This window comes from Moschus berezovskii, chromosome 4 (genome assembly GCF_049115385.1).
Source record: "Moschus berezovskii isolate FMDL1 chromosome 4, NW_MosBer_1.0, whole genome shotgun sequence".
In the NCBI taxonomy this organism is placed as follows: Eukaryota; Metazoa; Chordata; class Mammalia; order Artiodactyla; family Moschidae; genus Moschus; species Moschus berezovskii.
In genome coordinates, this window is record NC_142463.1 from 110,013,488 (window position 1) to 110,027,693 (window position 14,206).

Below are 14,206 nucleotides of genomic sequence, written 5' to 3' on the forward strand. Positions count from 1 at the left end.
CCACTCCAGTGTTCTTGCCTGGAGAATCCCAGGGACAGGGGAGCCTGGTGGGCTTCCGTCTATGGGGTCACACAGAGTCGGACACGACTGAAGTGACTTAGCATAGCATAGCATAGCATGTTAAAGGAAGGAAGCCAGCAACAGAAAACACTGTAACATTCCATTTGTATGAAATGTCCAAAAACAGCAAATCCATACAGAAAGAAAGTAGATTAGTGGGCTGACAGCCCTGGTAATTAGGGCTGGGTAAAAGGGGAATACCTGCACTGGAAAGTGACTGCTAGTGGGTACTAAGATGAATGTTCATAGATAGATAGTGGAGATGGGTGTAGAACTATGAGAATATACTAAAATCAGTGAATTGTATGTTTCGAATTAGTGAATTGTACAGTACCTCAATAAATTATACCTCAATAAAGCTATTTAACATTTTTCTGGCAGATCAAAATAAAGGGTCCTGTGGAAGGGATTCCCTTCCTATTTTGCATAAAAACAGAATACACTAGTGGCCATCCTGTAAAAACTTTAAAAAATATATTTATAGGCTCATATAGAACATTTATTTTTTGGTTGCACTGGATCTTAGCTGCAGCACACAGGATCTTCAATTTTTATTGCAGCATGTAGATTCTTTAGTTGTGACCTGTGCAATCTAATTCCTTGACCAGTGATCAAATCTGGGCCCCCTGAATTGGGAGTGTGGAGTCTTAGCCACTGGACCACCAGAGAAGTCCCTGTAAAAAATCTTTCTGAGCTAACATTTCAATATGGCAAGAAGCTAATTTATTTGATATACGTTTGCTGCATGTTGACTTAATTAGCTATCCATTTGGAGAAAACAAAGACCCATTCCTCACTTTAAACACAAGAATAATTTCCTCATACAGTTAAGAGCTATATGTAAAAATAAAAGCACTTGAAGAGTATCTGTGACTACTGCTGTAGCCTATGCTTGAGAAACCTTAAAACAAATCAGGAAACTAGAAACTACAAAGGAAAATACGGACAGATTTGATTATATAAAAGCATTATATACCTGTAACATAAGATGTAAATAAAATCAAAGACAAACAATAAATTGGGAAAAGATATAATAAATATGAAAAAGGATTAATATCTCTAACACATAAAGTTATTTCTATAAACTAGAACAAAAGAAAAGATATACAGGAGATACGCATAGACAATTGACATCAAAAGATGACCTACCTCACTGGTAGTCAGGCAGATGTGAACTAAGACAAGATATTTTTCACTGATTACTTTGTTGAAATTTAAGACTGATATCAACTAATACTGGCAAGGTGGGAAAGGGACACTAGTGGCCACCATCATTTTGGAAAGTAGTATTTTCTATCATAGAAAAACAAAAGCACCAATGAAAGGCTATGACCGCAGTCCTTGATGTGCACGCACAGAAATGGTTAAATATATACATATATATACACAAATATACAGCCACATATGCTATTTTTAAGTAAAAATGCAAGCATGATCTCATATTTGTAAAGGGTAGAAAAAACATATGTATTTGTATGCACACAGAAATAAAAATGAATGGATGATTATATACCAATTGATAGCACTGGTTACCTTTAGGGGAAAAGATTTGGAAGTAAACAGGGAAAAAAATTACTTATATTTTTTTCCTTGACCTATTAGAGAGTTTATTAGTTTTATAATTAAGCACAAATCCAACAAAAACATATTTTTAAAAAATTTGAAATATACATAGCTACCATATACAGTATTCTTGCCTGGAAAAACCCATGGACAGAGAAGCCTGGCAGGCTACAGTCCATGGGGTTGCCAAGAGTCGGACACAACTTGGTGACTAAACCACCACCATCATTACCATATGCACACACCTCTCAAGTCTTGTTCATATATACATAAAATCGAGAAATCTAACCCAATAGCTTTTGGATGTACTTTCTAACTCTATTATCTTCATACTGACATCTTCTTTTTTGGCTCCGTCACAAGGCATGTGAGATCCTATTTCCCAACCAGGGATTGAATCTGCAACCCATGCATTGAAAGCACAGTCTTAACCACTGGACCTTTAGGGAAATTCCTGAAGTGCTATTTTCTTAATACAATCTTCTCCTTTTTGTTTCCATTCAAGACTACCACCTAGAACACACCTCTTTTATCTTTTATTTTGTTTTATTGTGGTAAGAACACACTATGAGATCTACCAAGTTTTTCAGTGTACACTATTGTTGACTATATGTACAATCTGTACAATAAATCTCTAGAGCTTATTCATCTTGCTTGACTGAAACTTTATGCTTATTAAGTAATTTTCCATTTCCTTCTACCCGCAACTATATGCTTCGTCAATCTAGATAAGGAAAGGAAAACAAATTGGATTTGACGAAAAGTAAGAACATTTGTTCACCGAAAGACACCACCAAGAGGGTGAAAGCAGAAGCCACACATGGGGTGATGTTCACAACGCACAGATCTGAGACAGGAACTGCATTCAGAATACATATTAAGAGCAGGACTTCACAAGAGGATGCCCAAATATCCAACACACACGAAAAGATGTTCAACCTCACCAGTGAAATGCAAAGCAATACCAATGAAATACTATTACCCACCAAAATGGCTAACATTAAAAAGAATGGCAACACTAAAAATTGGGGAAGATGTCACGCCTGATAAAGTCATAAAGTCACACAATAAAACTTGGGAAACTGTTTGACTGTATTTACTAAAGATAAAAATATGCTTACCCTGTGGCCCATCAATTCCACTCCTAGATATATGCCAAAGAGAAATGAATGCATACTGTTCACCAAAAGAGGGGAGATGGCCAGGTAAAGCTTCACAGCATCAACTTGAACTTTGTCTCAGAAGTTGGGTAGGTGTTCGCTAAGCAGCCAGGCACTGGGAGGAACATGAAAGTCATGGAGACATAAACGAATTGTGTGTGGAAATGACTGACAGTTCCAAACAGCTGAAGCACAAGGGTAAGAGGCCCGATGAGACACAAAACTAAAGAAGTAGGCAGGATCCTAACAGTGCTAAAGAGGATGTCCTGCCAAGGCACATGGTCAGATTTGGATTCAGAAACTGCATGCATTTCAGAGTGTGTGGGAAACAGCTATGGAACCTAGCTGGAAGCCATCCAGGGTAGGGCACAGATAGATGATTATCACTTTGCTGCCATTTTACCAATTTGGGACACTTCTGTTCTGTTCTGTTCAGTCGCTCAGTTGTGTCTGACTCTTTGCGACCCTGTGGACTGTAGCCTACCAGGCTTCTCCATCCATGGGATTCTCCAGGCAAGAATACTGGAGTGGGTTACCATTTCCTTCTCCAGGGGATCTTCCCAACCCAGGGATCGAACCCGGGTCTCCCGCATTGGAGGCAGACGCGTTAACCTCTGAGCCACCAGGGACACTTACTTTTCTTAAATCCAATCTGCCATTCTAATACTGGTATGTTGCTTTAACTAGTCATTCTCCAGAAATTATTGCATTTCCAAAATGGTGAAGAGAAAAGGAAGGTGGACAGATAACAGACAGTCTGGCAAAGATTTACTTAAACCACCATCCAACCATGATACTATATGAGTTTTTTTCTATTTTTAAATGCAATCCCTATTGAAGAACAGGCAAAGAATGCAACTACTGTTACATTTACATAACAATTAATAATTAAGATTCTTATGAAACAAAGTATAATGGCCTACAATCAAAATTGCACAAGAACCCCTCCAAAATTATATGTCAAAAATCTTATGGGCATATGTGCACTTTTGGGGAAAGGTTAGAAAGGTTTCATTATGCTCCAAATGGGGTCCACGACCTCTACCACTACTACTACTACCACTATCACCAAAAGAGTTATGATCCTCTGCTTTTAAGGCCAGCTTCTCAGGTAAGGTACAAAATGGATGCCCGTGAAACTTGGAGGTCGCCACTTTTAATCACCTAGTTCTAAATTTCAGTAAATATAGTTTCCGGAGTTGTGTGGAACAGATTCACCTAGAAATGTCTTTAGAAGCTTATCTGAATCCCAAATCATACTACTTTTTAAAACATCTCAGTTCTACTTAATAAGAATGCTTCTAACTATCTGGATATTTTTGGTAATGTTTCTTAAAGATGCCATTTTTATGGAAGAGAATTGGTTCTCAAATACATACAAACGATGTTTCTGACTTAGGAAAAAGAAATGATACATGATATGGATCCTTAATTCTCAGGCACTTTCTATAAAACAGCCAACAAGCAATCAAATAAACCCTAGGGAATATGTTGTTACTAGAAAAGTTTCCCCTCAATGTTCTGGAATTAATACCTTTTCCTGAACTGACAAAGTCTGACACTAGCAGCCTTTGGGCATAGTGCCAATTCAACAGATGGGCCCTTCATTTTCCTAATGGTAGAGGTAGAATGGCAAGTGTGAAGTCATATGCTCAAGCAAGAGAATACGTTTCATGCATTAGCTAAGAGGATTTCTGATAGGTTTTCAAATTATCAACAACAAAATCTATAGACTGTGATTGGTTTTATCATCTGTTATTTCTATTCCTTCCAATTTCTGACACCTCAAATACATTTAAACAGATCCTTACCCACATCCAGAAAAACCTGCAAAATGCAGTAAGTCAACCTAAATGGTATTAAGCCCCTAATAGTTACATATATGTATTCTAGGATGTCGACTAAGTCCACAGATGAAAAATCAGCTTCTTAAAAGGAAGGTCTAACAATGCACAAAGACAAGTTAAATAAGAAATTAGAAGACCACTTGCTCTCACTCTCTTTAAGTTTTCAAAGCTAGAAAGGGGTATCATATTAATGAGTAAGTAGCTTAACATCTTTTGATACCTCATTCATTATTTTATAAACTTGTACTTGTTTGTTTAACCTTATGTTGCCTCTCACAATGGACATCTAGGAAACTAATGACCATTCTGGCCATCTTTTCAGAGTAATCAAGTAGAAATAGGCACTCTTGCTCTTAATTTCACATAAAATGAGTGTTCTGAGCTCTGCGACACAAAGAGCTATTTAACAGGTAAAAGAATGGCAATTTGTTTCTCAATCATTTTAGTCTCTATGTATTGACTAGTTATTACTTGCTAGGTTTTCTTAGTTAGCAAAATATTATTCCTAAAATTATAATATCAAAAGATTCTTTCAACCCTGGCAATTTTACTAAGTGTCAAGAATATGCCACAACTCAGTCCAAGAACATCTCTTCTCTATTTGCACTCACTATCCAGGTAATCTCATAAAGTCCCATGGCTGTAAATAAGCATTTCTACACTGATCAACTCCCAAATTTACACTTATCCCAACCTCAAGATTTATATATCCAACTGCCCACTCAATGTATCTCCACTGGAAACATTTAATAGATAACTCGAAGTCAATATATCCAAGCCAAACTCTTAACATCTGCACTCCTGTAACTTGCTTCTGCCAGTGTTGCTCGTCCCAGTAAATGGCATCCAGCTGTTAAGGCCATCTTTGGAGTCATTCTTGACTTACTCTTTTACTCAGGCCGCACATCCAATACAAGTTATCATCACTACTATCTTCAAAATATATCTTAAACCCATAATGTTGATCACACTTTAGGTTCAACTCCAAACCATCTCTTGACTCAAATACTATAACTGCCACATAACTTGCCACTCTATTGCATCACTCTTGCCTTTCAAAGTGTATATATTAGATCAAGTCATCTCCCCACTCAAAACCTTTCAATAGCTTCCCATCAAATCCAGAATAAAACCTAAACTAGTCAAGTCTTAAAGGTCCCTGCATTTATCGAGGCCCTGGCTACCTCCTTCTCCTTATTTTTCATTATTCTTCCCCACATTGTTCACTCTGTTCTATCTCATTCCTATTTCTTAAACACACCAAACACACTACTGCCTCAGCACTTATAACTCAGATTCATGGGGTCCTTCGTATCATTCAGATTTCTGTTCAAACACTATTAGCTCAAAGAACTCTAAACTACCTAACATTCACCTCTTACCTTGTTTACATTTCTCTTACAACACTTATCACGAAATGCCATAACATCACACCTACTTATACAATTATCTTACTACTCACTAAAAGTGAGCACCATGAAGGCAGTGATTTTCGACTATCATTCACTGCTGTAACCTCTGGGCTTAAGTATGTGCTAAGTTGCTTCAGTCATGTCCAACTCTGTGCAACCCTACAGCCAGGCTCCTCTATCCATGGATTCTCCAAGCAAGGATACTAGAATGGGTGGCTTAATACAGTACTGACATAAAGCTTAGTCCTCTATTGGTACCAGGAGGTGACTGGTTGCAAGACCCCTCACAGATACCAAAACCCAAGGGATACTCAACTCCCTTATATAAAATGGCACAGTATTTGCATATAACCTAAGCATGTCCTCCTCTACACTTTAAAACATTTCTAGATTCCTTACAATACATTCACAATACAATGTGAATGCTACGTAAATAGCTATAAATACAATATAATCACTATATAAATAGCTGATGGCATAAGGTGAATTCATGTTTGCTTTTTGGAACTTTCTGGAATTTCTTTTCCCCCAAATATTGCTGATCTGTGATTGGTTAAAACTGCAGATGCAGAACCTGCGGATACAGAGGGCCAAATATATACAATCAATACTTGTTGAATGCCTTCTGTTGGAAGGCACAGGAAGCAGAAAGCTGTTTTTTATTTGACTCTGAGCAGAGGACTTGACTAACTGCCCAACAGACTCCCTGTATAAAACACAGGAGACAATAAAGATTCCTCAAAAGTTAAAGAGATTTTTACCTAGAATTGATTTCCTCTGGCATAAATATCACATCCCAAGACATTTCTTCAGAAATCTCTATTATACCTTAAGAACAAGTTTTGCTTGAACCACATGTAATATGATGGTAGCAATACGTTACATCAATACTGAAAGATTATGTCCTGGAAAATGAAAAGAAAAATGCCCAAGAAACTTATTTGTTTGTCACTGAATCCTAGTGCCTGGCCCATAATAATCACTCAATGACTACATGTTGGTCTTTTTTCTCAATCAAATGAGGTGGTTTAATAAAACAGATGGGTTCTGCTTTAGAAGACTACAATGGGCTCCTAAAATACAAAAGGAAATACTGATCAGCATAACTAAAGCCAACACTGTACAAAGACAAGGTTCTCCACCCCAAAATATTCACACGATAATATATATTCTTGTTCACTTTAGAAACAAATCCTTGAAGAAGGTAAGATGAAGCCAAGCAGGAGACTTTCCTGGTGGTCCAGTGGTTAAGACTCCATGCTCCCAATGCAGGGGGCCTGGGTTCCATCCCTGGTCAGGGAACTATTAATAGATCCCACATGCCGCAACTAAAAAAAAAAGACCCCGCATGCCACAACTAAAGATCCTGCATGCCACAATGAAGATCGAACATTTCGCATGCCACACCTAAGAGACAAGGCAGCCAAATAAATAAAGCCAAACGCAAAAGCCTAGCCTGAAATTAATACAAAAGTGGAGTTCACATGTGAGGAAAGTAAGATAAACCAAGAATTAGGAAAAGATATGTATACATGTAAATAAATTGTTTATATACACTTTCACAAATGTATTTTTCATATTCTTACCTTCTATAGAAAATACATATAAAGAAAGTCATTCGTTTTCCTCAAAAAATTTCTCTTTTCAAGAAATGAAGAAGGGAAATTAACAGCAAATGTGTATTTTTCACCTGCTACATAACATAAAATTATGCTAAGCATTTACACATATTATCTCATACAATCTTCCAACAACCTTTACCAGTAAGTATTATTACCACTTTGAGGTTCCCTGGTGGCTCAGGGGTCAAGAATCTAAGTGCAATGCAGGAGACGTGGGACCAATCCCTGGATTGGAAAGATCCCCTGGAGAAGGAAATACCGACTCCAGTATTCTGCCTGGGAACTCCCTTGGACAGAGGAGCCTGGGGGGCTACTGTCCATGGGGTCAAAAAAGAATCAGACACGAGTTAGCGACTAAACAACAACAATTATCATAATTTTACAGTCAAGGAAACCAAAGACCATAATTATTTTGTGAAAAGTTACAAATAAAGTTTTTTGTCAGCACCGCACGGCTGCAGCATCTTAGTTCCCTGACCAGGGATCCAACCCATGCCACCTGCAGTGGAAGCACACAGTCTGAATCACTGGACCATAGGGAAATCCCTCAATCTGATTTTAAGAGTCCATAATCTTAATCACTATTTGAGATTTTCAACAAATGAAGGAGAAATATACCAGTGTGGAGACTGGCAAATTTGTTCATTATTATGAAAAGCAATTATTTATTATTTTACTTGGCTGGATACCTGTTATAGACAAGGCTTGATTAACTAAAATGCTGGAGGAATCGGGTGTATTCTAGTAAAAATTTTCTAAGTCAAAAAGAGAAAAACCAATATATATATATATTATAATACATATACAACACACACATATATATTGTTATATACAATATATAATATTGTATATTAATATATATATACAGAATCTAGAAAACCGGTACTGAAGAACCTATTGACACGGCAGGAATAGAGGCGCAGACATAGGGAAGAGAGTTGTGGACACAGAGGGTGAAAGAAGGGGTGAAGATTGAGACAGTAGTATTAACATATCCACTACTATGTGTAAAGCAGATAGCTAGCAGGACACTGCCTTTTAACACAGGGAACTCAGCTTCGTGTTCTCTGATGTCCCAGAGGGGTGGGATGAGGAGGTGGGAGGGAAGTTCAAGAGGGAAGGGATATATGTATACATATGGCTGATTCATGTTCCTATCTAACAGAACATTGTAAAGCAATTATATTCCAATGAAAAAATTCTAACTAAAACAATCATTTTCTTGATTTTAATCTTTGTTAAAATTACCTTGAACTGTAACAATACACTATTTTCTCTAAGTAGAGTATATTGAACATAGTTTCATCTTTATTTCTTTTATGATCTCTAAGCACAAAAGCCAACCTTATATAGTACTGAAGTCACTAGATATCACAGGAGAATGGTAGAAAGTACTATACTGATTTAAATTACAGTCTCCTCAACTCCTTCTGTTGTTATACTCACTCCATATCCTTGCAGATGATCTTTCTCTACCTAGAATGCCCTCACTATACCCTTCTGAACAACTCATATTTATCCTTTAAAACATGTCTCTTCCCACTGGTCAGAAGCCATCCCTAGCCTTTCCTTTCTCCCCAAAGACTTAAAAATGCTCCGCTCTCTACCTCGGAGAAAGAAATGTATTACATCATATAATATGTTTGTTAACATAATGTTCCTCTTACTAGATTCACAACTCCCTTCAAAGAAAAATCAAACCAAAAAAAAAAAAATTCCTAGTTTTTTTTCCCAACACCTAACCACAGAAATCGGAATGGAGTAAGTACTGGAAAAAATGTTAGTTGGCTGAATGAAGAATGAATGAATGAACAGAAAAAATACTATTCAGAAAAAATTAAACTCTGATCTTGTTCTACATTTATTTGAGGGTTTTTCCCCCTTAAACACACACAGAAAAATAAAATTAACTTAAACCTCTACCTAATTTCAGTTTCAAGGTGATTTCTCTTCTTTCTTCCTGCGTCTGCATCTTTACATGCTTCTGCATATAAACTTTAACTTTCCAACCTGTGTTATCATTTAGTTGTCAATTGTATACATATAATCTCTACTTATTTGAAATTCTTATCTCCCTATCTGTGTATCCTCAAATATATACATAACATATATATATAAAAAAGACTGTTCATCCAATAATGATTATACATGATTAATTCACTTCCCCATTTTCTCAAATGTCAGAATTGGCAGTTTTTCTTTCAAAGACAATCTTTTAAGTTCTCTCCATTAAATCCTGTTAGGCTTCACATGTTAGTCCTTAAACTCTAGGGCTTTCATTTTCATCAGTGCTGAATTTAAGGAAATTTTATCATAAGGAATATCTCCACATATTCTCAATGTCATTTACACAAAGAAGCCATGATATAGCTACTTTATAATGGGACAGTGACCACTTGTGACCTTAGGACAAATAAAGCTAAATGAGAGGAGTGGTTTGGTATCAAGTATGGAAAAGACAGGGAAAAAAAAAAGCAAAACAAGAAGTTTAAGTTAAAGATTTATGATTTATTTACTGTAGAATTAGAAGATAAGTTAACCAAACTTTCATTAATGATGGAATTCATGTTCATTTGTCAGCCTTTTCTGGAAAAAAAGGATATACACCTATATTGTACTTAACTAGCAATCATTTGAAATCTCTATTCTGTTTCTTCTTCACAACTCAATAGGAATATTTACCTTCTTTTTCTATCCTGTTTCAACTCATCATGCTCTGTAGCATGGTTTATTTTTAGCAGTTTAAGCAATGACATGTATTTTCAAATATCCACAAACGGAATTTCAAAACTCAAAACAAGGTGTATTTCATTCTCTTTAAAAAACATGTTGATTTCAGACCAATTTCAGCTCCTGTTCAACATCATCAGTATCATCTGATTTGTGATAACTGGGTCCAGTTAGAAAATAAGAGGAACTAAAAGGATCTAGAAAATGTTTTTAGCAACTTGTCACTATGACTAAAAAAACCAATGAAAAAACTAAGAGACATGACTTCTCACTGTGTGTTTGAAAAAAAGCGGATACATTTTTCTAGGAAAGACAGGAACCTACTGCATTTTACAAGGCAAACATCTAAAGGCAATTAAGTAAAGCTCTATTCGGTTCATTTCTTCTTATGTTGCAGAGGAATCCCTACTGACAGGTAATACAGACTGTAAGTATTCGGTATGAAAAGTTTAATTCCAACTATCATCAAACAGTTTATTTTAAAAATTATATAAAGCTAACTAAGGGAAAATAATTCCCCATTTAAAAGTGAAAATAATGTATACACTGTATTTATGGATCAAATGATATAATATCTGAAAGATTTGTTTCAAAATAAAGGAGGAAGAGAGGCAGTTGATAGGGATATAGTGTGCTAACTGGGTTTGGGATAACTTTTGAAGCTGGCTGTTGAATACATGAGAACTTTGTTATTTATTTCATTGCTCTCTAGGTTAGAAATTTTCCACACTTCAAAAAAGGAACAAAATTAAATGGAAAAAAAATATAAACTCTTGTCATCAACTTGCAAATGCCTGAAAGCAAATGATTAAAAACTATGGAAAGCAACAATTAATGCTAAAAATAAAATTTTATATATTCTTCAAACATAAAAAAAGTTAGATGTTCAGTGAAGGAAATGTAACTCTGAAATAGCAATAAGATTATTAGCTAAATTTCATTATTGCTTGAAGTCATAATTTATTATGTTGTGTCAATATCACACTGCCATCAACACCCCCCATCAGTCACTAAGAAAGTGATTTCTAAAATATTAAATGACAGTTATTAACTCATATAACAAATCATAAGCATGAAAATCTAACCTTTCCAAATGAAAGAATATATACCAAATAAATTACAAGTAGTTTAAAGATAGACATTAAGAAAAAAAATAAGACTAGCAATATAGCTTAAAAACTACTTTAATTTCCCTCTCTTATGATAGCCAGGGTTAAGCTAGCTCATGCTTCTGGAAAGGCTGGCACAAAGTAGAACTCACAGCGGATTACAATATAAGGTAATATAAGGGAAAATATTATCTTTAAAGAGAGACTCAAATCAACATGCATAACTGAAAAAAACAATACGAAATTATTTATTGGAGACTCACCACATACACACATGGTAAAACTTTCCCAACATGTGCAGGCAGATTATTTTAGGCAGGACTGAATATATCCAAATTCTTTATTCACAAGGCATGGAAGACTTAGAATAAAACCTCAAGTGGTACTGCTAATACTACAAAGACACAGTACTGAGCAAGACATAGGGAAGTTATGCTTCATATCTTAGAATACAACCCAAGAACAGGACATGAAAATCACTCTATTTTTGATCCTTAAAGATCCCGTGTATTTTTGTAATTATTGCAATAGTTGTTTTTTTAAATTGTGAAGTATCTCATAGAGAGGAGACTATACACATATGTTATCCATATGCAAACATAGACACACTACACACATATAAATGACATGTTATTTTTTTTTAATGTAGGAACCTACTACCGAAGTTAAAAATTAGAGAAAATAAACGTTTCACAAATTTACACGATTTCTTACCCAGAGGATATGACAATAGAGACAATCAGACCATTTTTCTTAAGATCTTTCCATCTTACTGAATCCTGTAATCTGTACCATTAAAACACCTTTCTGGGTTTCTTTTCTTTAAAAAATTCAGTAGTTATTTTTAATTTTCAGTACTAGATTCGGGGGTAGTCTTTCAAATCACCCGAGTGTTTCCTAGATACAGGCATATCCAAAAATGACATTAAGACCTTTTTATGTAAACCCACTACAGAAATACATCCAAAACAAGATAGGAAATGCCACCAACATTTGCATCCTTTTCAAGCCAGAGATCCTTCATCTCAAAACATCAAATGATACCAAAACACATTTTTTAAGCAGCAAAGTTGCATACAGAATGTGAAGACTTTGTAACTTCCTAAGAATAACAGCAAAATCTCTCAGGCAATTAAGTCATGAAATCTAAACTTCTAGAAATATGTCTCCCTCCACCTTGCCCTTTTAAAGGCTCCCACTAGCATGCAATTCATAACTTCAACTGAATTAGAATAGCTTCAAGGACAAAGGCCATGTATTATTCATCTTTGTGTCCCCTGCATTAAAACAACTCAATAACATTTGTTATAACTAAGATAAATTCCAAGAAATGAGCTTCAAAATCCTCAGTCCCAATGCAAAACTGGAAAGCAATGAGTTTGAGAATATGAATAATTATGAGAAAGAATAAATCTATAAACATTTGTGTTATATCACATTCTCTGATCGCCTAATTAGAATCATGTTTTAACACTGCAGAAATCAATCTGCAAAGAATAGAAAATAAAATAAATAGAATAAAAAAAGATCTTAAAGTTCTCCTTACTGTCAGCATGCTCACTGTCAAAAAATCTTTCATCTTAAACTCATACCAACATCTCCACTCCCAAACAAAACTATTAAAAAAAAAAAGACTTTTAGAAGATTTAAATATAAATTGGCTCTACTTCATTACAATTTAAGTTTCTGAAATCTTAATTTCTGAAAATTGTATGCAAATTTTGTGATTGTGCTCATGCCCATACAGTGAGGGTTTTTTCATCACATTCTCAGAAGAATAAGTGGACCCCCAAAAAACTTCTAAGAACCACTAATTCAGCAAATCAAAAACACTCTATTTTCCAGAGAAATACAGCTAAGTTGCCTCAATACAAGTATTCTTCTGTCATGTTCAGAGAGGAAATCCTTACTACAAAATTAGTCTTTCGAAGAATTTTTCAGCACAGCCAAAAAGTTCCAATATTCACAGGCACGTATATTGACAATTCCAGAACCTTACAACAGTTTACTGGGAAATGCCAAAAGAAAATGCAAAAGGCAGCACACTCTACCACAAACTGGGCACCCTATTAGATGCTTAAATACACTTGTATCCTTCAACAGTAAAACGTCTGGAAGATCTAAATTCCCTCCAAACTGAGTATACTTTTGAGGAAGGTTTTCTAGTTTCAACTCCACACTGACCTGTCTGCCTCACTCGATTCAATATGCATCACTGTCTCAGTATTTACCACTGTCAAGACAAATGTACCCGAGCTGCTTCAACAGGGTCACCTTGATTATTCTCACCCCAAGGCAGGGACCATTTACTGAGTAGTTAGTAAATATTTGTTGAATAAATGAAAGAAGATCCTTTCTCCCTTAAACTGTCAGCCCCCACCCTGCTTCTATGTTACCAGTTAAATATCCCTCCCTCAAATACACAAACTCAAGTGTTAGAAACGCTCTGCTTCCTCCATAAACAAAAAGTAATATCCTCATGGAATACCCATCTCTCACAAGCCAACCTGGCAAAGACAACCTATGTTCTGTCTGACACAACTGATCTCTACCAAATACCATTCAATATGCCCCTATCTTTCTAATAAACTCAGATTTGCCTGACAAAGATCTCCTGAGATGTCATGGTATGGTAAATATACTACTGGACTAGGAGTCAAAAGTATCTGTTATAGTCCTAAGTTTGTCACCAATTTAATACAT

General features: G+C 35.6%; 1 protein-coding gene across 5 annotated transcripts in view; it reads right to left on the reverse strand.

Annotated features, from left to right (window-relative positions):
• Positions 1–14,206, reverse strand: part of ASH1L (ASH1 like histone lysine methyltransferase) — a 210,024-nt gene that overhangs the window by 194,071 nt on the left and 1,747 nt on the right. The gene's annotated exons all lie outside the window — the stretch shown is intronic.